Source organism: Ursus americanus, chromosome 22 (genome assembly GCF_024610735.1).
Source record: "Ursus americanus isolate L20-20 chromosome 22, mUrsAme1.1.p, whole genome shotgun sequence".
NCBI lineage: Eukaryota > Metazoa > Chordata > Mammalia > Carnivora > Ursidae > Ursus > Ursus americanus.
Genome location: NC_142148.1, coordinates 41,933,028 through 41,952,749, shown reverse-complemented (window position 1 = coordinate 41,952,749; position 19,722 = coordinate 41,933,028). Strand labels below are relative to the sequence as shown.

The following is a 19,722-nucleotide window of genomic DNA, read 5'->3' as shown; positions in this document are numbered from 1 at the left end:
GCTATTCAAGACACAGTACAGAAAGAAACCCTTGGCATGCAGATTCATCAGGAGCAGTTAGCAAATTCCAGTGTGAGGCAAGAAGTGAACACCGGTTCAGCAGTGATACAAGAAATGGAAGCTATGGGTCATCAGCACCTCCCATGAAAAGGCTGGGGTGAGGGGTGAGTATGATAACATAGTGAAGCACTCAACTGCGGAGCACTACGACCGCTCCATCAACGCCGGCCACTAATGCTGTTTTAATTATGATCAAGACATTGACGAACAGGCCCTGGGTACAGATGAGAAACAGGAGGCCAGGGAGGAGGGGCAGGTGCCAAGAGCCCAAGCCAGTGACAGATCATGAATATGATGGAAAAGAGGAACACAGCAGAGGAAATGCTGAAACTGACTTCCCAGCAAAACTATCAGGCCTCCAGTAAAAAGCAGGTCCAGAGCTCAGAGGGCTGCTGTCCGAAAAGAAGCGGGCAGCACCAAGGACAGACCCTCAAGCTCATGAGATGACCCTGCCCACAAATGCCTGACTCCAGAGCTGTGGCTTCTGGGCTATGTGACCAAGTGCTCCCCAGAAGTGGCCTCAGAGACATCCCTTCCCACCGCCTCCTGCAGAAACAGCTCAACACTCTCTGTCATCTCTCTATCCCAGTCCCCACATCACACAGCAACTCATTTTGGTGTTTTATTGCTGTTCGGTACATAATTACATGTCTACAAAGGGGGCCCCTACTAATAAAGTTTGAAAACAAGTGCTCTATGGAGTATCCTCGCCTAACTGCTAATGAGGATGAAGCTGAGCCACCCCAGGTGAGCTATACCTCTCAAAGACACTCGTATTCTAGAGGGGGAGACTCCGTGCCTCCAAGACGCTCATTACCCAGAACTCAGGGAAACAAATATCTGAAAACAAGGAGCCACAGCTGCAAAAATGTTCAGTTCGATAACATTAAAGCTGAAAAGAAAACCTTCTGGTGACCTCATATGCAGCTATAAAAAGAGGCAGCAGAAAATCTGGAAAAGGGCAAGTAAAGCTGTTTAGGTTTCTTCATAAAAGAACAGGGAGCAGTTCAGAAGAGACTGTGGTCTGTGTAAAAACTAGATGCTGTAGCTCATTTCACTCAGCAATTCCACTGTGGCTCCAGACACAGAGGGGCACCGACCCAGAGTCACACCTCATAATAATTATTGGAGTGCTCTATTCCTACCCACTGGCCACTGACAGGTGGAGTTGTGGCTGCCATCAGGTGTTGGGCCAGCCCCAGGATGGGGCTTTGCTGACAGGTGTGGGTCAGGTGAACTTTACCCGACAATGGGTAATCAGAAATGGTGTCATTGTCCCACTGCCCAGCTCCTGGCTTCCTCATCTCTAAACAGTGCAGAATCTGCTGTCCTTCTTCAGGACTTAGCCTTTCCTTCCAAAATCCTCACTGAAAATATAACTGCCTGCTCTTCTTTAGAGCTGTTAGAAACTGACCCGACTGTTTACAATTCGTGTACTGCACATGCTGGCATCCCATAATCAGAAATTCAAGAAAATTCAAAAGTCAGAAGAGCTTGCCAAAACATAACCCTATGATCAGGTAGCACTCAGTGCTCATTTCTATAACAATATCCCAAAATGTGTTTTTAAGTTTCAAAACAAAATTCGAAAACAGATAATAAAAACTTGTACTACAGACATCTGGTATCTTAAAAAATATAAACACATGGACAGACATATGTTGTTCTATTCAAGAAGATTACAAGAACCTGGGGCGCCTGGGTAGCACAGTCGTTAAGCGTCTGCCTTCGGCTCAGGGCGTGATCCCGGCAATCTGGGATCAAGCCCCACATCAGGCTCTTCCGCTGGGAGCCTGCTTCCTCCTCTCCCACTCCCCCTGCTTGTGTTCCCTCTCTCGCTGGCTGTCTGTCAAATAAATAAATAAAATCTTAAAAAAAAAAAAAAAAAGATTACAAGAACCAAACAGACATTTGTAATACCTTCAGGAAGCTATGTTAAAAGTGATGCTTCTTGTTTCCTTATGAAAAAAGAATTGGCAGCCTCAGACTAAAGCCATTAACTGTACACAGGTGCAGATATTTTAATAAGTTGCCCTGGGGGCACCTGGGTGGCTCAGTGGGTTAAGCATCTGACTTCGAATCAGGTCATGATCCTGGGGTCCTGGGATCAAGCCCTGCATTGGACTTCACCCTTAGCGGGAAGTCAGCTTGTCCCTTTGCCCCTCCCCCTGCTCATGCTCACTCTTGCTCTCTCTCAAATAAATAAATAAAATCTAAAAAAAAAAAAAAAAAGTTGCTCCGGACACCTTTGCACCTGTAAGCATTTCTTATTTGGGACATACAAATCATTTCAGCCTAAGGTAGGAATTTATTCACTCCTCACACATCCGACAAGAGCTTTCTGCAGGCTGAGGACTGTGCCAGGTGCCAGAGACAAGATTGCATAAAAGACCCCTCGAAAGGCAGAGACATCGGCAGCCCCATCCTGGTGGGGAAAAAGGAGAAGATACTTGGATCAAAAGGCATCAGACCTCCAGGAGTGCTGGAGACTTTCTGTGGAGACTTGACAGGAATGAGACCCTATAGTCAGGAAAACTCATTTAGGTGAAGCAATGACAAGTGATGGGCATTGTTAACGAGGGAGACAGGTTTAGGTAGTTAGTTGAGATAAGTAGACAGATCCATGTCACAACTGCTGCCACATCTGAACACGCATCAGGGCAAAGAATGAGGGCACTCATTTGATGGACAAACATGTAATAACACAGTGTGCCAGGCAGGATCCCACCTTCAAGTGACATGAACCCTCTCAAGAGCCACCATTTCAAATGAACCGGTAAGAAGGCAACTATCAGCAGGGCCCAGCCACATTCAGTTCCCCAAGCTCGGAAACTTCCCCTCTGCCTGGCCATTCAGCTCCAGGAAGGCTTGTCAAGGCCCTTGGGCCAGGTGCAGCCTCTCGTCCAGAAGGAGCCGAGCCACCCTTCGACTCCAAAGCCCCTTGCCGCTTGCTGCAACACCTGATGCTGCAGAGAAGCAGGCCCTGGTGTGATGGGAGCCAGCTGCTGAGAACACACACACACATACACACACACCCGCCCCCGGTGGAAAGCGGAAAGCATGCTGCAGAACTGCCTCTTTGCTGAAAGGCAACACCTCTGATGGGCTAGGCGCACTGCATGCAGGAAACAAGCGGTCTGGTTTTCTTTTGAAAGGAAAACCACGAATCCCCTCAGCATCGCCACCACCCCAGTGTACCTTCATTTCCACATCTTCTTAGCATTCCCCCACCCTGGCCAGAAATCGGGAATCGTAAGCAATCACAAGTGCCTCACACTGCCAGGGGTGCAGCCAGAATCCAAGCGCTCTTGCTGCTTTCGCCCCCTGGGGCCACTCAAGGAACAGCAGCGTCTCTTTTCCCTGCACCTCCCATGATCCACACTTGGAAATTCAGTACAAATCTCTTGTTTCCTTCACCTCTGGGTTTGATTTATAGGGGGATGGAAACTAATGTGCTTTTTGGCTCGTGTAATGAGAAAAATCCTTTGATTAAACACACACACACTAATTCATTTTTTGAGCAAAACTCAATTATTTGCCACACTGTTTTAAAAGAAAATTAAGTAGACAAAGTGCAATCACTAAAACATATCAAACTCTGCTGACGGACGACAGAAAGTGGGAAGACAACCACACCAAAAAGATGGCGGAACCAAACTAAAAACTACATGTAGAGGTGGAAGAGACTAATTTTTCTTACAGAAGAATTCCAAATAATTAGGGTTGCCAGATTTAACAAAATAAAGGGCGCCCAGTTAAATTTGAAGTTCAGATACTGCAAGGGACATACTTACACCAAAAAGTTATTCATTGTTAATCTTAAAATCAAAGTCATCTGGGTGTCCTGCAAACCTACAAATAATACGTGTAATACTTCCACCTCCAGGAAGTGGGGCTTCATCCTCCCAGAACCCTTCAAGGTGGCCTGTGCTTCAGGGTTCACTTCCAAGAATTGAGGAGGGAAAGGGGAAAAATAGTAACACCGCAGTGGAGCCACCTGGCCAACACGACATCAACCAGGTGATCAAGGTTTCCATCACCGCAGATGTCACATGGGTGTCACATATCCCCTGATATGATGAGATGAGAAGGAAACTTCACTCCTGGGCAGCTCTTCCCAAAACCCATACCCCCAGTCTAATCACAAAACACATGAGACAAACCCAGATTTGAGGCCATTCTATGGGGTGCCTGACCAGTACCCCTCAAAGTCAGAAACTGTCAAAGATGACAACGAAAGAAAGAAAGAAAGAAAGAAAGAAAGAAAGAAAGAAAGAAAGAAAGAAAGAAAGAAAGAAAGAAAGAAAGAGAGGAGTTAAGATGGCGGAGGAGTAGGAGACACCGTTTTCAGCCGGTCCTCCGAGTCGAGCTGGATAGGTACCAGACCAGCCTAAACAACCACGGAACCTGCCTGAGACGCAGGAAGACGCATCTGGATCTCTACAAATGAACACCTCCAGCGCTGAGTATTGAGGTACGAAGCGGGGAGCCATGAAACTGTGCACAGATATCGGAAGATAAACGGAAGGGGGAGGGAGCCGCCGCGTTCGGGCGCCGGGAAGCGGTAGCCACTTGCACGGGAGAGCGGGCGGGGCTCGCGGACGGCACCCGCAAAACAGCAGACTGAGACCATGAGCCGGGTGCGCGCGCCACCAGGCATCTCGCGGAACACCGGAATCCCGGTGCGCTCACTGGATCCAGACTGAGACCGGGAGATCCGGGAGCGCGCGCAGGGCGGCTGGCGGCTGGCGGCATTAGAAACACAAAGGACAGAGACGCGCGGGCCCTGGAAGTGAGGGCTGGGACGCCGGGTGTGGGGCGCACATCCCGGACGCTGCAGGGTTGAGCAGCACCAACAGTGACAGAGTTAAAGTGGCCAGAACATTAGTAGAGAACGGGCCGCAATCCCTCTGTTCTGTGACAGAGGCTGAAATTTGGCCACTGCTGCTCTGACTCTCAGAAGAGGCACAGCAAACCGCCAGGGAAAGCCGCCAGAGAACAAAAGCCTGGAAATACCGGCTCAGGAAGTGCCCATCCCCATCCCCCCTCGCAGGGGACGCGGAGACTCTACCCAAACAGGGCTGCCTGAGTATCGGCGCGGCAGGCCCCTCCCCCAGAACACAGAAGGCAGGCTGAAAAATCAAGAAGCCCACAACCCGGGCGCCTGGGTGGCGCAGTCATTGAGCGCCTGCCTTCGGCTTAGGGCGTGATCCCGGCGTCCCGGAAAGGAGTCCGTCATCGGGCTCCTCCGCTGGGAGCCTGCTTCTTCCTCTCCCACTCCCCTGCTTCTGTTCCCTCTCTCGCTGGTTGGCTGCCACATAAATAAATAAATAAAATCTTTAAAGAAGAAGCCCACATCCCTAAGATCCCTATAAAACAAGGGGCACGGCCTGGGATCCAGTCAATAATTTGGGCTCTGGAAACCCCGCAACCTCTCTTCATCAGAATGACAAGAAGGAGAATTCCCCCCCAGCAAAGAAAAGACAGTGATTCTGTGGCCTCTGCCACAGAAATAATGGATATGGATGTAACCAAATTATCAGAAATGGAATTCAGAGTAACGATGGTCAAAATGATGAGTAGAATTGAAAAAACTATTAACGAAAAGGTTACTGAGAATATAGAATCCCTAAGGACAGAAATGAGAGCGAATCTGACAGAAATTAAAAATTCTATGAGCCAAATACAGGCAAAACTAGAGGCTCTGACGGCCAGGGTCGCAGAAGCAGAGGAACGGGTTAGTGAATTGGAGGATGGGTTAATAGAGGAAAAAATGAAAATAGAAGATGGTCTTAAAAAAATCCACGCCCACGAATGTAGGTTACGGGAGATTAATGACTCAATGAAACGATCCAATGTTAGAATCATCGGCATCCCCGAGGGGGTGGAGAAAAACAGAGGTCTAGAAGAGATATTTGAACAAATTGTAGCTGAAAACTTCCCTAATCTAGCAAGGGAAACAAACATTCGTGTCCAAGAGGCAGAGAGGACCCCTCCCAAGCTCAACCATGACAAACCTACGCCACGTCACGTCATAGTGCAATTCGCAAATATTAGATGCAAGGATACAGTATTGAAAGCGGCCAGGGCAAAGAAATTTCTCACGTACCAAGGCAAAAGCATCAGAATTATGTCAGACCTGTCTACACAGACCTGGAATGAGAGAAAGGGTTGGGGGAGCATATTTAAAGCTCTTTCAGAGAAAAACATGCAGCCAAGGATCCTTTATCCAGCAAGGCTGTCATTCAGAATTGATGGAGAAATAAAGACATTTCAGAATCGCCAGTCACTAACCAATTTTGTAACCACGAAACCAGCCCTACAGGAGATATTACGGGGGGTTCTATAAAAGTAAAAAGGCCCCAAGAGTGATACAGAACAGAAAGTCACAGCCAATACAAACAAAGACTTTACTGGCAACATGGCAACATTAAAATCATATCTCTCAGTAATCAGTCTTAATGTAAATGGTTTGAACCATCCCATAAAACGCCACAGGGTTGCAGATTGGATAAAAAGAAATGACCCATCCATTTGCTGTCTACAAGAGACCCATTTCAAACCCAAAGATGCATTCAGACTGACAGTAAGGGGATGGAGTACCATCTTTCACGCAAATGGACCTCAAAAGAAAGCTGGGGTAGCAATTCTCATATCAGATAAATTGGATTTTAAACTACAGACTATAGTTAGAGATGCAGAAGGGCACCATATTATTCTTAAGGGAAGTATTCAACAAGTGGATATGACAATTATAAATATATATGCCCCCAACAGGGGAGCAGCAAGATATACAAGCCAACTCTTAACCAGAATAAAGAGACATATAAATAAAAATACATTAATAGTAGGGGACCTCAACACTCCACTATCAGAAATAGACAGAACACCCTGGCAAAAACTAAGCAAAGAATCAAAGGCTTTGAATGCCATACTCGACGAGTTGGACCTCTTAGATATATATAGAACACTACACCCCAGAACCAAAGAATACTCATTCTATTCTAATGCCCATGGAACATTCTCAAGAATAGACCATGTTCTGGGACACAAAACAGGTCTCAACCGATACCAAAAGATTGAAATTATCCCCTGCATATTCTCAGACCACAACGCTCTGAAATTGGAACTCAACCACAAGGAAAAATTTGGAAGAAACTCAAACACTTGGAGACTAAGAACCATCCTGCTCAGGAATGACTCGATAAACCAGGAAATCAAAAATCAAATTAAACAATTTATGGAGACCAATGAGAATGAAAATACAACAGTCCAAAACCTATGGGATACTGCAAAGGCAGTCCTAAGGGGGAAATACATAGCCATCCAAGCCTCACTCAAAAGAAAAGAAAAATCTAAAATGCAGTTTTTATATTCTCACCTCAAGAAGCTGGAACAGCAACAGAGGGACAGGCCTAATCCACGCACGAGGAAGCAGTTGACCAAAATTAGAGCTGAAATCAATCAAGCAGAAACCAGAAGTACAGTAGAGCAGATCAACAGGACTAGAAGCTGGTTCTTGGAGAGAATCAATAAAATTGACAGACCACTGGCAAGACTTATCCAAAAGAAAAGAGAAAGGACCCAGATTATTAAAATTATGAATGAAAAAGGAGAGGTCACGACGAACACCATTGAAATTGGAAGGATTATTAGAAATTTTTATCAACAGCTATATGCCAATAAACTAAGCAATCTGGAAGAGATGGAATCCTTCCTGGAAACCTATAAACTACCAAGATTGAAAAAGGAAGAAATTGATTTCTTAAACAGGCCAATTAATTATGAAGAAATTGAGTCAGTGATAAACAACCTTCCAAATAACAAAACTCCAGGCCCGGACGGTTTTCCTGGGGAATTCTACCAAACATTCAAAGAAGAAATAATACCTATTCTCCTAAAGCTATTTCAAAAAATAGACAGAAGGAAAGCTACCAAACTCATTCTATGAGGCCAATATTACCTTGATCCCCAAACCAGGCAAAGACCCCCTCAAAAAGGAGAATTACAGACCGATTTCCCTAATGAATATGGACGCCAAAATCCTCAACAAGATACTTGCTAATAGAATCCAACAGTTCATTAAAAGGATTATCCACCACGATCAAGTGGGATTCATACCTGGGATGCAAGCGTGGTTCAATATTCGCAAATCAATCAGCGTGATACATCATATCAACAAGAAAAGACTCAGGAACCATATGATCCTCTCAATCGATGCCGAAAAAGCATTTGACAAAATACAGCATCCTTTCCTGATTAAAACCCTTCAGAGTGTAGGAATAGAAGGTACATTTCTCAATCTCATAAAAGCCATCTATGAAAAGCCTACTGCAAATATTATTCTCAATGGGGAAAAGCTGGAAGCCTTTCCCTTAAGATCAGGAACACGACAAGGATGCCCACTCTCGCCACTATTATTCAACATAGTACTAGAAGTCCTTGCAACAGCAATCAGACGACAAAAAGGGATCAAAGGTATTCAAATTGGCAAAGAAGAAGTCAAAATGTCTCTCTTTGCAGATGACATGATACTCTATATGGAAAACCCAAAAGAAGCCACTCCCAAACTATTAGAAGTTATAGAGCAATTCAGTAACGTGGCAGGATACAAAATAAATGCTCAGAAATCAGTTGCATTTCTATACACGAATAACAAGACCGAAGAAAGAGAAATTAGGGAATCCATCCCATTTACAATAGCACCAAAAACCATACGTTACCTTGGAATTAACTTAACCAGAGACGAAAAGGACCTATATTCTAGAAACTATAAATCACTCTTAAAAGACATTGAGGAAGACATAAAAAGATGGAAAGATATTCCATGCTCATGGATCGGAAGAATTAACATAGTTAAAATGTCCATGCTACCCAGAGCAATCTACACTTTCAATGCTATCCCGATCAAAATACCAAGGACATTTTTCAAAGAACTGGAACAAACAGTCCTTAAATTTGTATGGAAACAGAAAAGGCCCCGAATCGCCAAGGAACTGTTGAAAAGGAAAAACAAAGCTGGGGGCATCACAATGCCAGATTTCGAGCTGTACTACAAAGCTGTGATCACAAAGACAGCATGGTACTGGCACAAAAACAGACACATAGACCAATGGAACAGAATAGAGAACCCAGAAATGGACCCTCGGCTCTTTGGGCAACTAATATTTGATAAAGCAGGAAAAAACATCCGGTGGGAAAAAGACAGTCTCTTCAATAAATGGTGCTGGGAAAATTGGACAGCTACATGCAAAAGAATGAAACTTGACCACTATCTCACACCATACACAAAAATAAACTCCAAATGGATGAAAGACCTCGATGTGAGACAGGAATCCATCAAAATTCTAGAGGAGAACATAGGCAACAACCTCTACGACATCGGCCAAAGCAACCTTTTTCATGACACATCCCCAAAGGCAAGAGAAACAAAAGATAAAATGAATTTATGGGACTTCATCAAGATTAAAAGTTTCTGCACATCCAAGGAAACAGTCAGAAAAACTAAGAGGCAGCCCACGGAATGGGAGAAGATATTTGCAAATGACACTACAGATAAAGGACTGGTATCCAAGATCTACAAAGAACTTCTCAAACTCAATACACGAGAAACAAATAAACAAATCAAAAAATGGGCAGAAGATATGAACAGACACTTTTCCAATGAAGACATACAAATGGCTAACAGACACATGAAAAAATGTTCAAAATCATTAGCCATCAAGGAAATTCAAATCAAAACCACACTGAGATACCACCTTACGCCAGTTAGAATGGCAAAAATAGACAAGGCAAGAAACAACAATTGTTGGAGAGGATGTGGAGAAAGGGGATCCCTCCTACATTGTTGGTGGGAATGCAAGTTGGTACAGCCACTCTGGAAAACAGTGTGGAGGTCCCTTAAAAAGTTAAAAATTGAGCTACCCTATGATCCAGCCATTGCACTACTGGGTATTTACCCCAAAGATACAGACGTAGTGAAGAGAAGGGCCATATGCACCCCAATGTTCATAGCAGCAATGTCCACAATAGCTAAATCGTGGAAGGAGCTGAGATGCCCTTCAACAGATGACTGGATTAAGAAGTTGTGGTCCATATATACAATGGAATATTATTCAGCTTTCAAAAAGAACGAGTTCTCAACATTTGCTACAACATGGACAGCACTGGAGGAGATAATGCTAAGTGAAATAAGTCAAGCAGAGAAAGACAACTATCATATGATTTCTCTCATCTATGGAACATAAGAACTAGGATGATCGGTAGGGGAAGAAAGGGATAAAGAAAGGGGGGGTAATCAGAAGGGGGAATGAAACATGAGAGACTATGGACTATGAGAAACAAACTGAGGACTTCAGAGGGGAGGGGGGTGGGGGAATGGGATAGACCAGTGATGGGTAGTAAGGAGGGCACGTATTGCATGGTGCACTGGGTGTTATACACAACTAATGAATCATCGAGCCTTACATCGGAAACCGGGGATGTACTGTATGGTGACTAACATAATATAATAAAAAATCAAAAAAAAAAAAAAAAAAAAAAAAGAAAGAAAGAAAGGAAGAAAGAGATAAAGAAAGAAAGAAAATATGGAAAAACTGATGAAATCAAATAAAATCTGAAGTTTAGTTAATAGTAATGTACCAATGTCAATGTCTTTTGTCTTTTAAGATTTTATTTATTTATTTGACAGAGAGCACAAGGAGGGGGAGTGATAGGCAGAGGGAGAGAAAGAGGCAGGTTCCCCGCAGAGCAAGGAGCCCCATGACACAGGGCCTGATCCCAGGACCCTGGGATCGTGACCTGAGCTGAAGGCAGATGCTTAACCAACTGAGCCACCCAGGCGTCCCAGCAATGTCAATTTCTTAATTTTGACAAATGTGCCATGGAAAGGTAAGACAATAACAATGGGATATGCTGGATGTGGGGTATTCAGATCTCTATACTCTCAGCAACATTTCTGTATATCTAAGATTACCCCAAAATAAAAGTTTATTTTTATGAAATCGAATGTAAAGAAATGACAGGATATCAGGGAAATGTTTCAAAACTCTTCAGCAAAACAGAGAGAGGGAATTAGTAAAATAAGAATAATAAAGTGTTGGTAATCACAATACGAAAACTTTTTAAATAAGAATTTTTTTTAAAAGGGACAGAGCAAATGGCAGAAGACTATGACTAGAAACTTGCCACTGGGAATCTTGTAGGTATCACCAATCCCCATCATCCTCTGTCCCAAGTAGGTCCTTTATAGGACAACCAACCATCTCACTTTGCCTGAGACTATCCCAGTTTCCCACATCCCAGAGAACTCTCTCAGTCCTGGGAACACCTAGACTTCTCAGTCTCTGTCTCCCTATGGGTATGTGTGTATGTATAGGTCTGTCTCATGTGTACATGCATGCACGTGTGCACACACACACACTCTGGGATTCTTGAGTTAAATACCCAAAAAGTTGGGCACAACTCCAGAATCCGGGTAACTAATTCACTTTTACAGAAAATTCTAGAATAAAACAATACCCCACCCGCTGCCATCTACCACAACTATATATGTATACCCAGTATCAGGCCTAGAAAGAAAGGAATTCTTTGTCATAGTCTGTAAACATCAAGTGCCACCTTCGCATATGTCTTTCCACAGCCCCAGATACACTTCTAGAGAACCCCGAAAGTCTTGGGAAAGGCACCTTATAAGCAGTCAGGCTCCCCCAAGAAAGCGCAGTTTATCATGAACAAACCTGAGCAGTGAGAACTGGGCTCTCTCAGGCTTGGTATGGATTCATAGGTGCACAACACATCTGTAATAGAGAACACCACACCAGCCCCTGCTACTGCACCATATCTCCCAAGACTGAAAACAGACGCTCGCAGCACATAGTCTGAGGCACTTTCCTATCTCACACCTGCACTGGAAAACCTGGATCTGAGTAAATTAGAAAGTATTTTACCCACAGGTGCCACATAAGGAGTCCCTAAAGAACACCGGTGGCATTCCAATGACTATACCTCATTTATCATCAAAACAACAGCAGCTACCATTCACTGAGCAATGTGCCAGGCATGTAACTGGCTGTGACCCAGCAGAAGAAGCCAGGTCAGAGCTGGGGGCAACAGGGACTTGGAGAAAAAAACAAAATTATGTTCAAAGGATTTCTACAAAGTCAGATTTACATATTTTCAAAAATATAACATGGAGACCGAGGCACCATCCCAGGATGGAAGAGACCAAAGAGACATGACAAACCCCAGTGTGGCATCCTGGATGGTATCCTGGATGGGATCCTGGAACACAAAAGAGAACACACTAGTGGGAAAATCAGGGAAATTCAAGTAACAGTTGAAGATTACTTAATGGTGGTGTACCAATGTTCATTTCTTGCTTTTGATAACCGTGCTAGGCTCATGTAAGATGTTAACATTAGGGGAAGCCAGATGAATATACAGAAACTCATTACTATTTTGCAGCTTTTCCACAAATCTAAAATTATTTCAAAATAAAAGGTTAAAAAGATACATTTTGCAAATAACATGCAAGGGATTACAAAAATATGCCGTGTAGATGCATTCTTTGGTAAAGATACTTCAAAGTTACTGAAAAGACTGTAAGAATTGACTTTTTTTTTTTTAATTTCAGACTACAAAGTAAGCCTTGCACTCAAAGCTGCAAAGGATGGATACACTTCATCAAACACTAAAAACTGCTGCTCCTCAGGAACAGAGGTCCCAATTGCTAAGGACATTTCACTTTGTTTTCAAAGCTACTTCTCATGTTTTTTAACTCAGGAGCACCATTCAAACAGAATATGTGTAACCAAGTTGAGTAAACCAGGATCTTCCTGGAACTCAATGTGTCTTTGAGGCTACAGGGCCTAAAGGAGGGGGTCGTGGTAACCCCCTGGAGTCCTGACCTGGGACATTGTCAGGAAGGAATCTTCAGCCCATACTAACCTACTGTGCATAATGTGGGGTGTGGGAAGGCAGAAGAATATTACATGCTAGGCACTGCATGAGGCCCTTCCACCAAAGCACCCTGCAGAGGAGGACCACCCTTGTTTTACAAACCAACAGGGGTCCTCAGAGAAACTGAATGACCTGCCAGGGCAGAGCCACCAACACTTCTGAGCCTGATGTAAATGCAAGTATGATTCTGAGGCCAGAGAATGCCTGAGAATGGCTTCCCTAAAGTGACCCGGGTCACAAGGGGTGATCGCTAGGGGCTTGCAGGGCAAGCCAGCTACCACCAAATGGCTAAGTGGGCACTATGCCAGCACAGGTCTCCTGGGGATGGTGCTGAGGTATGCCAGGGCCTCTATGAAAGCACCCAGAGAGGAAGACACTGAGCACAACTGCCAACCCTGTCCTGCACCCCAGGACCAGCCTCCCTCTTAGTGGTGGTCTTGAAACTCAGTGATCATCTACCCTGTTGGTAAAAGATGTGGGGCACATACCCCAATGACACACATCCACTAACTTATAAGTTATATACATCTTGCTGTGGTACTCACATACTAAGGACATCATAAAATAGTACTAAAAATAGACATTTTTAAAAATGAGATACAGATAAACAAAAGTGGTAATACTTACTTTACATACTCCAAATGACTTTTTCTTTCCCACAGCCCACTCTGGAGGCCACTGGTTTATTAAGTCTGTAGCCCAAGACTCACTTACAAAGGAGGAGGTAGGGAGAGGTGGGATTTGCAACAACTGGGGATTCTCACCCAGCTCCAGATGCTCCAGGGAAGGTGAGGACTACAGAACCTCTATAAACAGGGGCGCCTGGGTGGCTCAGTCGGTTAAGCATCTGCCTTGGGCTCAGGTCATGATCCCAGGTTCCTGGGACTGAGCCCCGCATCAGGCTCCCTGCTCAGCGGGGAGTCTGCTTCTCCCTCTGCCACTGGTGCTCTCTCTCTCTCTCTCTCTCAAATAAATAAATAAATAAAATCTTAAAAAAAAAAAAAAAAGAACCTCTAAACAGACCACTACCAGCAGCCCTTGGGTCACACATCTGCCTCCCAATCCAACACACTGCACACCTCTACCACAGCTATAGTCTGAAAAGCACACTGAGTGTGTCATTTGCCTGCTTAAAATCCTTCCAGGACTCCCCCAGGGTTTTGAAGATAAAACAGAAAGTCAGGGGGTGTTTTATAAAAGTTTTTAAAAATTAAAAAAAAAAAAGTAATTAAAGCAGTGTCCAGAGTCTGCATTGGGATTCCCAGCCCAATCAGCTCCCCAGACTCACAGCGGACCCCCTCCCCCGGCCTACAGACCAGCTTGCAGATTCAGGACCATGCTATGGCAGCAGCCTCCAAGAAGGGCCCCATAATCCTTGCCTCCTGGTATGCATGCCCTTACATAGTCCCTTACATAGCATGGGGCTGCCACTGCATGACACCGTGAAATGACCAGCAAGGCTAGGTCACAGAAGACGTTACAGCTTCTACCCTGGCTCTCTCTTGGATTCACTTGCTCTGGGGAAGCTGGCAACTCGCTGTGAGGACAGTCAGGTAGTTCTAGGAAGAGACATCAGGAAAGGAACTGAGATTCTTACCAACAGCCAGTATCAACTTGCCAGCCATGTGAGTGAGCTCCTCCGGAAGCAGACCCTCCAGCCCATCAAGCCTGCAGATGACAGTAGCCCTGACCTGACATCTTAACTGCAACCCCACCACAGCTCTGAGCCAGAACCACCCAGCTAAACTGTTCCTGAATTCCTGATACTCAGAAACAATGTAAGATAATAAATGCTATAAGCCACTAAGTTTTGAGGTATTTTGTTACCCAGCAGTAAGTAAATATGCTTATGCTTTCTCTCCTTGCATCTTTGCAAAAACCTGTCCCTTACCTTGAACTGTCCTATGTCCTTCTCACTTACCCATACATATATCCTCCCTCCTTCCCTCTCCCCATTATCTCTCTCTCACACAAACACTAACACACATATAATAGTGTATGTCATAGCACCCTGGACATTCCTTTCTTAAAGAAACTCTTTAAATAGGCTAGGAATTACCTGTTTCTCTCTCCTGGGACACTGGGAACAACTTGTGGGCAGAGGTGATCTGCAAAGGACACTTTGGCCAGACCAGGGTGCTGGAGAAACACATGCTCACCCACCACCCCTAGCTCTCAAAGAAGGCTGACCTACAATGCATCCACTGCCCTGAGGTCTTCATTGATGAGAATACACCCACAAAACCCACACCAACCCTAAACATAAGTGCTCCATGTGGCCTGAGCAGTTTTCCTCATTGAAGGGCCACCTGGACAGCCACCAGAAGCATGACTCCAACAACCACAGTGTCAGTCTTAACCCCGTGCTGGGCAGCGTGGCCTACATGAGCAGTACCATACCGGACTCCCATCACCTCTGCAGAGCATGGCTCCACCCTGGACCCCACACTGAAACCACTGTAGGACCAGAAGACAATGCAGAATAATGATGAGAGGCTGGTCCGAGGTGGTCTACAGCTGCCCTTCTCACTCTAAGCAGGACTTAAACAGCTTGGCCATGCCAAGCACAGAGCCTTAACACAGTAGATACTTAAAGAATACTAAATCAATGAAGGGATGCCAGGATGGATGGATGGATGGATGGATGGATGGAAGGAAGGAAGGAAGGAAGGAAGGAAGGAAGAAAAGAAGGAAGGAAGAGATGGACAGACAGAGAGACGATGGAAGGAAAGGCAGGGAAGTAGGTGGGGGAAAGGTACCAGATTTGGATTCCTTCACAGCAAAGGGTAACAGCCTCACTGGCTCGAGGGTGCCATTATTGCAACAGCTTTGGCAAGAGCAGGGGCAACAGCTTCCTATAAACCTTATCTTAAATATGAAATTTCATCTACAAAGAAATCACAAGAAGCCATTTCCTGAGTCTGATCCCCCAGCCCAGTCTCTTTTCCAGCAATGCATCACTATGGAATCTGGGCCCTGCTACAGAAGGGCCGCTACAGAGGGGCGCCTGGGTGGCGCAGACGTTAAGCGTCTGCCTTCGGCTCAGGGCGTGATCCCAGTGTTATGGGATTGAGCCCCACATCAGGCTCCTCCGCTATGAGCCTGCTTCTTCCTCTCCCACTCCTCCTGCTTGTGTTCCCTCTCTCGCTGGCTGTCTCTATCTCTGTCAAATAAATAAATAAAATCTTTAAAAAAAAAAAAAAAGAAGAAGAAGGGCCGCTACAACAGCATGGAGCTGAGACCCAGAGACACCAATGTTAATAAGAAAGCACTAGCACAACGGGCAATAAAATGGCCAGCCCTCCCCTCACTAGAACATCTTCAAGAACCCACTTTCTTTCTTAGGCTGGGAGGTGGATATACTGTCTTCATTGTTTTATTCCTTCTTATTTGTTTTAAAAAATCACAATAAAATATTTTTAATTGGAAAAGAACATACAGAAATGAGCTCTGGTCACAGAAGTTTTCTGAAGGTTTTTCAAACAAAATAAATATCACAAAATAAATAAATCACAAAGTAAATATTGTGATTTATTAAATGTAATGATCAATTCATTTTGATAGGCACATAGATCAAGGCATTTACTCAACTGTTGTATGGATATCTTTTATGAAAATCTTCTCCCAACTGCATCATGAAAACAAGACTTCTTCAGATGCCAGCCCTACTAAGACCTTGTCAAAGAAAGGGCCATTCCTCAGAGAGGTTAGCAATGCCCTTCAGATCTGAGTAGGATTACAAAGGGCCAGGGCACTGCGAGGACAACAGCACTTAACATAGCCAGAGACATATCATTCTTGCCTGCGGCATGGCCCCATCCCCGCGGCCCTGAACATTTACTCCCCATTTTGGTACACAATGAAAGCAATAAAAATAACTTCAAGATAAGAGCCATAAAAACAAAGTTAATTTATCAGTAATTTAGACTCCCTGAGCCACAACGTAATTATCTGAAGCATCTGTATCAGTTCAACAATGTGACAGGAAAGTCAGAATTAAGCAGATGGCCAGTTCCTATCTGTTTAAAAGCAAAGTAGTACTAAAAATGGAAGGAGGTATAATTTGACTTCTTTCCTATTCTTACCTAATTTGAATATCAGTACAAATAGGTCAGCCTCATTCTTCTTAAATGGTGCACAGTATTCTAACTACAAATGAGATATGATTTGTCTAACCTTTCCTCTACTGATGAGCATTTTGGTTGTTTCCATAATGCCGTATTGAGCCCCATCGTACCAATACCTTCATGCACATGTGCACAGACTTCTGAAAGAGAGGTTCGAAGAAGTGAAATTGCTCAGTCCACTTATGTCTGGTTCTAGTTTTTTATCTTTGCTTTAAAGATTTTATTTATGTATTTATTTATTTGTCAGAGAGAGCACAAGCAGGGGGAGCAGCAGGCAGAGGGAGAAGCAGGCTCCCCGCTGAGCAAGAAGCCCGATGCAGGACTCGATCCCAGGACCCTGGGATCACGACCTGAGCCGAAGGCAGATGTTTAATGGGCTGAGCCACCCAGGTGCCCCTGTCTGGTTCTAATTTTGATCAACATTGCTAAATGCCTTCTGAAAAGTCTTCACCAGGTGACACAACGGATAAAAAAGCAAGACCCACTTACATGTTGCCTACAAGAGACTCATTTCAGACCTAAAGATCCATGCAGATCGAAAGTGAAGAAGAGAAAAGCATTTATCGTGCAAATGGAAGTGAAAAAAAGCTGGGTTGCAATACTTATATGAGACAAAACAGGCTTTAGAAGAAACTGTAAAACACACACACACATGCACGAAGACTGCAATAAGAGATGAAGAAGGACACTACATAATCATAAAAGGAACAATCCAAGACGAAGATTTAAACAGTTGTAAATATTTATGCACCCAACACGGGAGCACCCAAATACATAAAACAGTTAATAATAAACATAAAGGAACCGATCAATAGTAATGCAACAATAATAGGGGACTTCAATACCCCTTACATCAATAGATAGATCACCCAAACAGAAAAACAACAAGGAAACAGTGGCATTGAATGACACATTGGACCAGGTGGATCTAACAGATATATTCAGAACATTCCATCCTAAAACAGGAGAATAGGCGTTATTTTCAAGTATTCACAAGAATATTCACAGAACATTCTCCAGAAGAGATGATACATTAGGCCACAAAACAAGTCTCAACAAATTAAAAAGACTGAAGTCATACCATGCATCTTTCCTGACCACAACGCTATGAAACTCGAAATCAACCACAAGAAAAAATCTGGAAAGACCACGAATATGTCGGGGTTAAATAACATGGTACTAAACAATGAATGGGTCAACCAATAAATCAAAGAGGAAATCAAAAAATTCATGGAGACAAATGAAAAGGGAAACACAATGGTCCAAAATCCATGGGATGTAGCAAAAGCTGTTCTAAGAGGGAAGCTTATAGCAAAACAGGCCTACTTCAAGAAGCAAGACAAATCTCAAATTAACAACCTAACCTTACACCTAAAGGAGCTAGAAATACAAGAACAAACACAACACCAGTAGAAGGAAGGAAATAAAGATTAGAGCAAAAATAAATAAAATAGAAACTAAGAAAACAACAGATCAATGAAATCAGGAGCTGTTTCTTTACAAAAATCAACAAAAGTGATAAACCTTTAGCCAGACTCATTAAAAAAAGGAAAAAAAGAAAAAGAAAAAAAAAAGAGAAAGAACTCAAACAATATCAGAAATGAAAGAGGAGAAATAACCACCAATTCCACAGAAACACAAAGAATTATGAGAACAACTGAAATATTCTGAAGTATATCTGAAATTATGGCAACAAATTCGACAACCTAGAAGAAATGGATAAATTCCTAGAAACATATTACCTCCCAAAACTGAACCAAGAAGAAATAAAAAATTTGAACAGACCAATTACCAGCAATGAAATTGAATCAGTAATCAAACAACCCCAACAAACAGAAGTCCAGGACCAGACAGCATCACAGGAGAATTCTACAAACATTTAAAGGAGAGTTAATATCTATCCTTCTCAAACTATTCCAAAAAAATCAAAAAGGAAAGAAAACTTCCAAATTCATTCTATGAGGCCAGCATTACCCTGGTACCAGAACCAGATAGACACCACAAAAAAAAGAGGATTACAGGCCAACATCAATGATGAACATAGATGCAAAAATGCTCCACAAAATACTAGCAAACCAAATCCAACAATATATTTTTAAAAACCAGGGGCACCTGGCTAGCTCAGTCAGTAGAGCACAAAACTCCTGATCTTGGGATTGTGAGTTCAAGTCCCATGATGGGGGTAGAGTTTACTTAAAGAATATGCATGAATAAAAAAACTAATTCACAATGATCAAATGGGATTTATTCCTGGGATGCAAGGGTGGTTCAATATTCACAAATCAATCAACATGATACATCACGTCAACGAAAGAAAGGATAAAAACCATATGATCACTTCAACAGATGCAGAAAAATCACCTGACAAAGTACAACATCCATTCATGATTAAAACCTTCAACAAAGTAGATTTAGAAGGAACATACCTCAACATAATAAAGGGCATATATTAAAAAAAAAAAAACCCACAGCTAACATCATACTCAGTGGTAAAATACTAAAAGATTTTCCCCTAAAATCAGAAATAAGACAAGGATAACCACTCTCACCACTTCTATTCAACACAGTACTGAAG

The 19,722-nt window shown here is 43.5% G+C and overlaps 1 protein-coding gene across 1 annotated transcript in view; it reads right to left on the bottom strand.

Moving 5' to 3' along the window:
- The window catches only part of DTD1 (D-aminoacyl-tRNA deacylase 1), a 188,745-nt gene that overhangs the window by 108,713 nt on the left and 60,310 nt on the right, over positions 1-19,722 (bottom strand). The window lies entirely within an intron of this gene.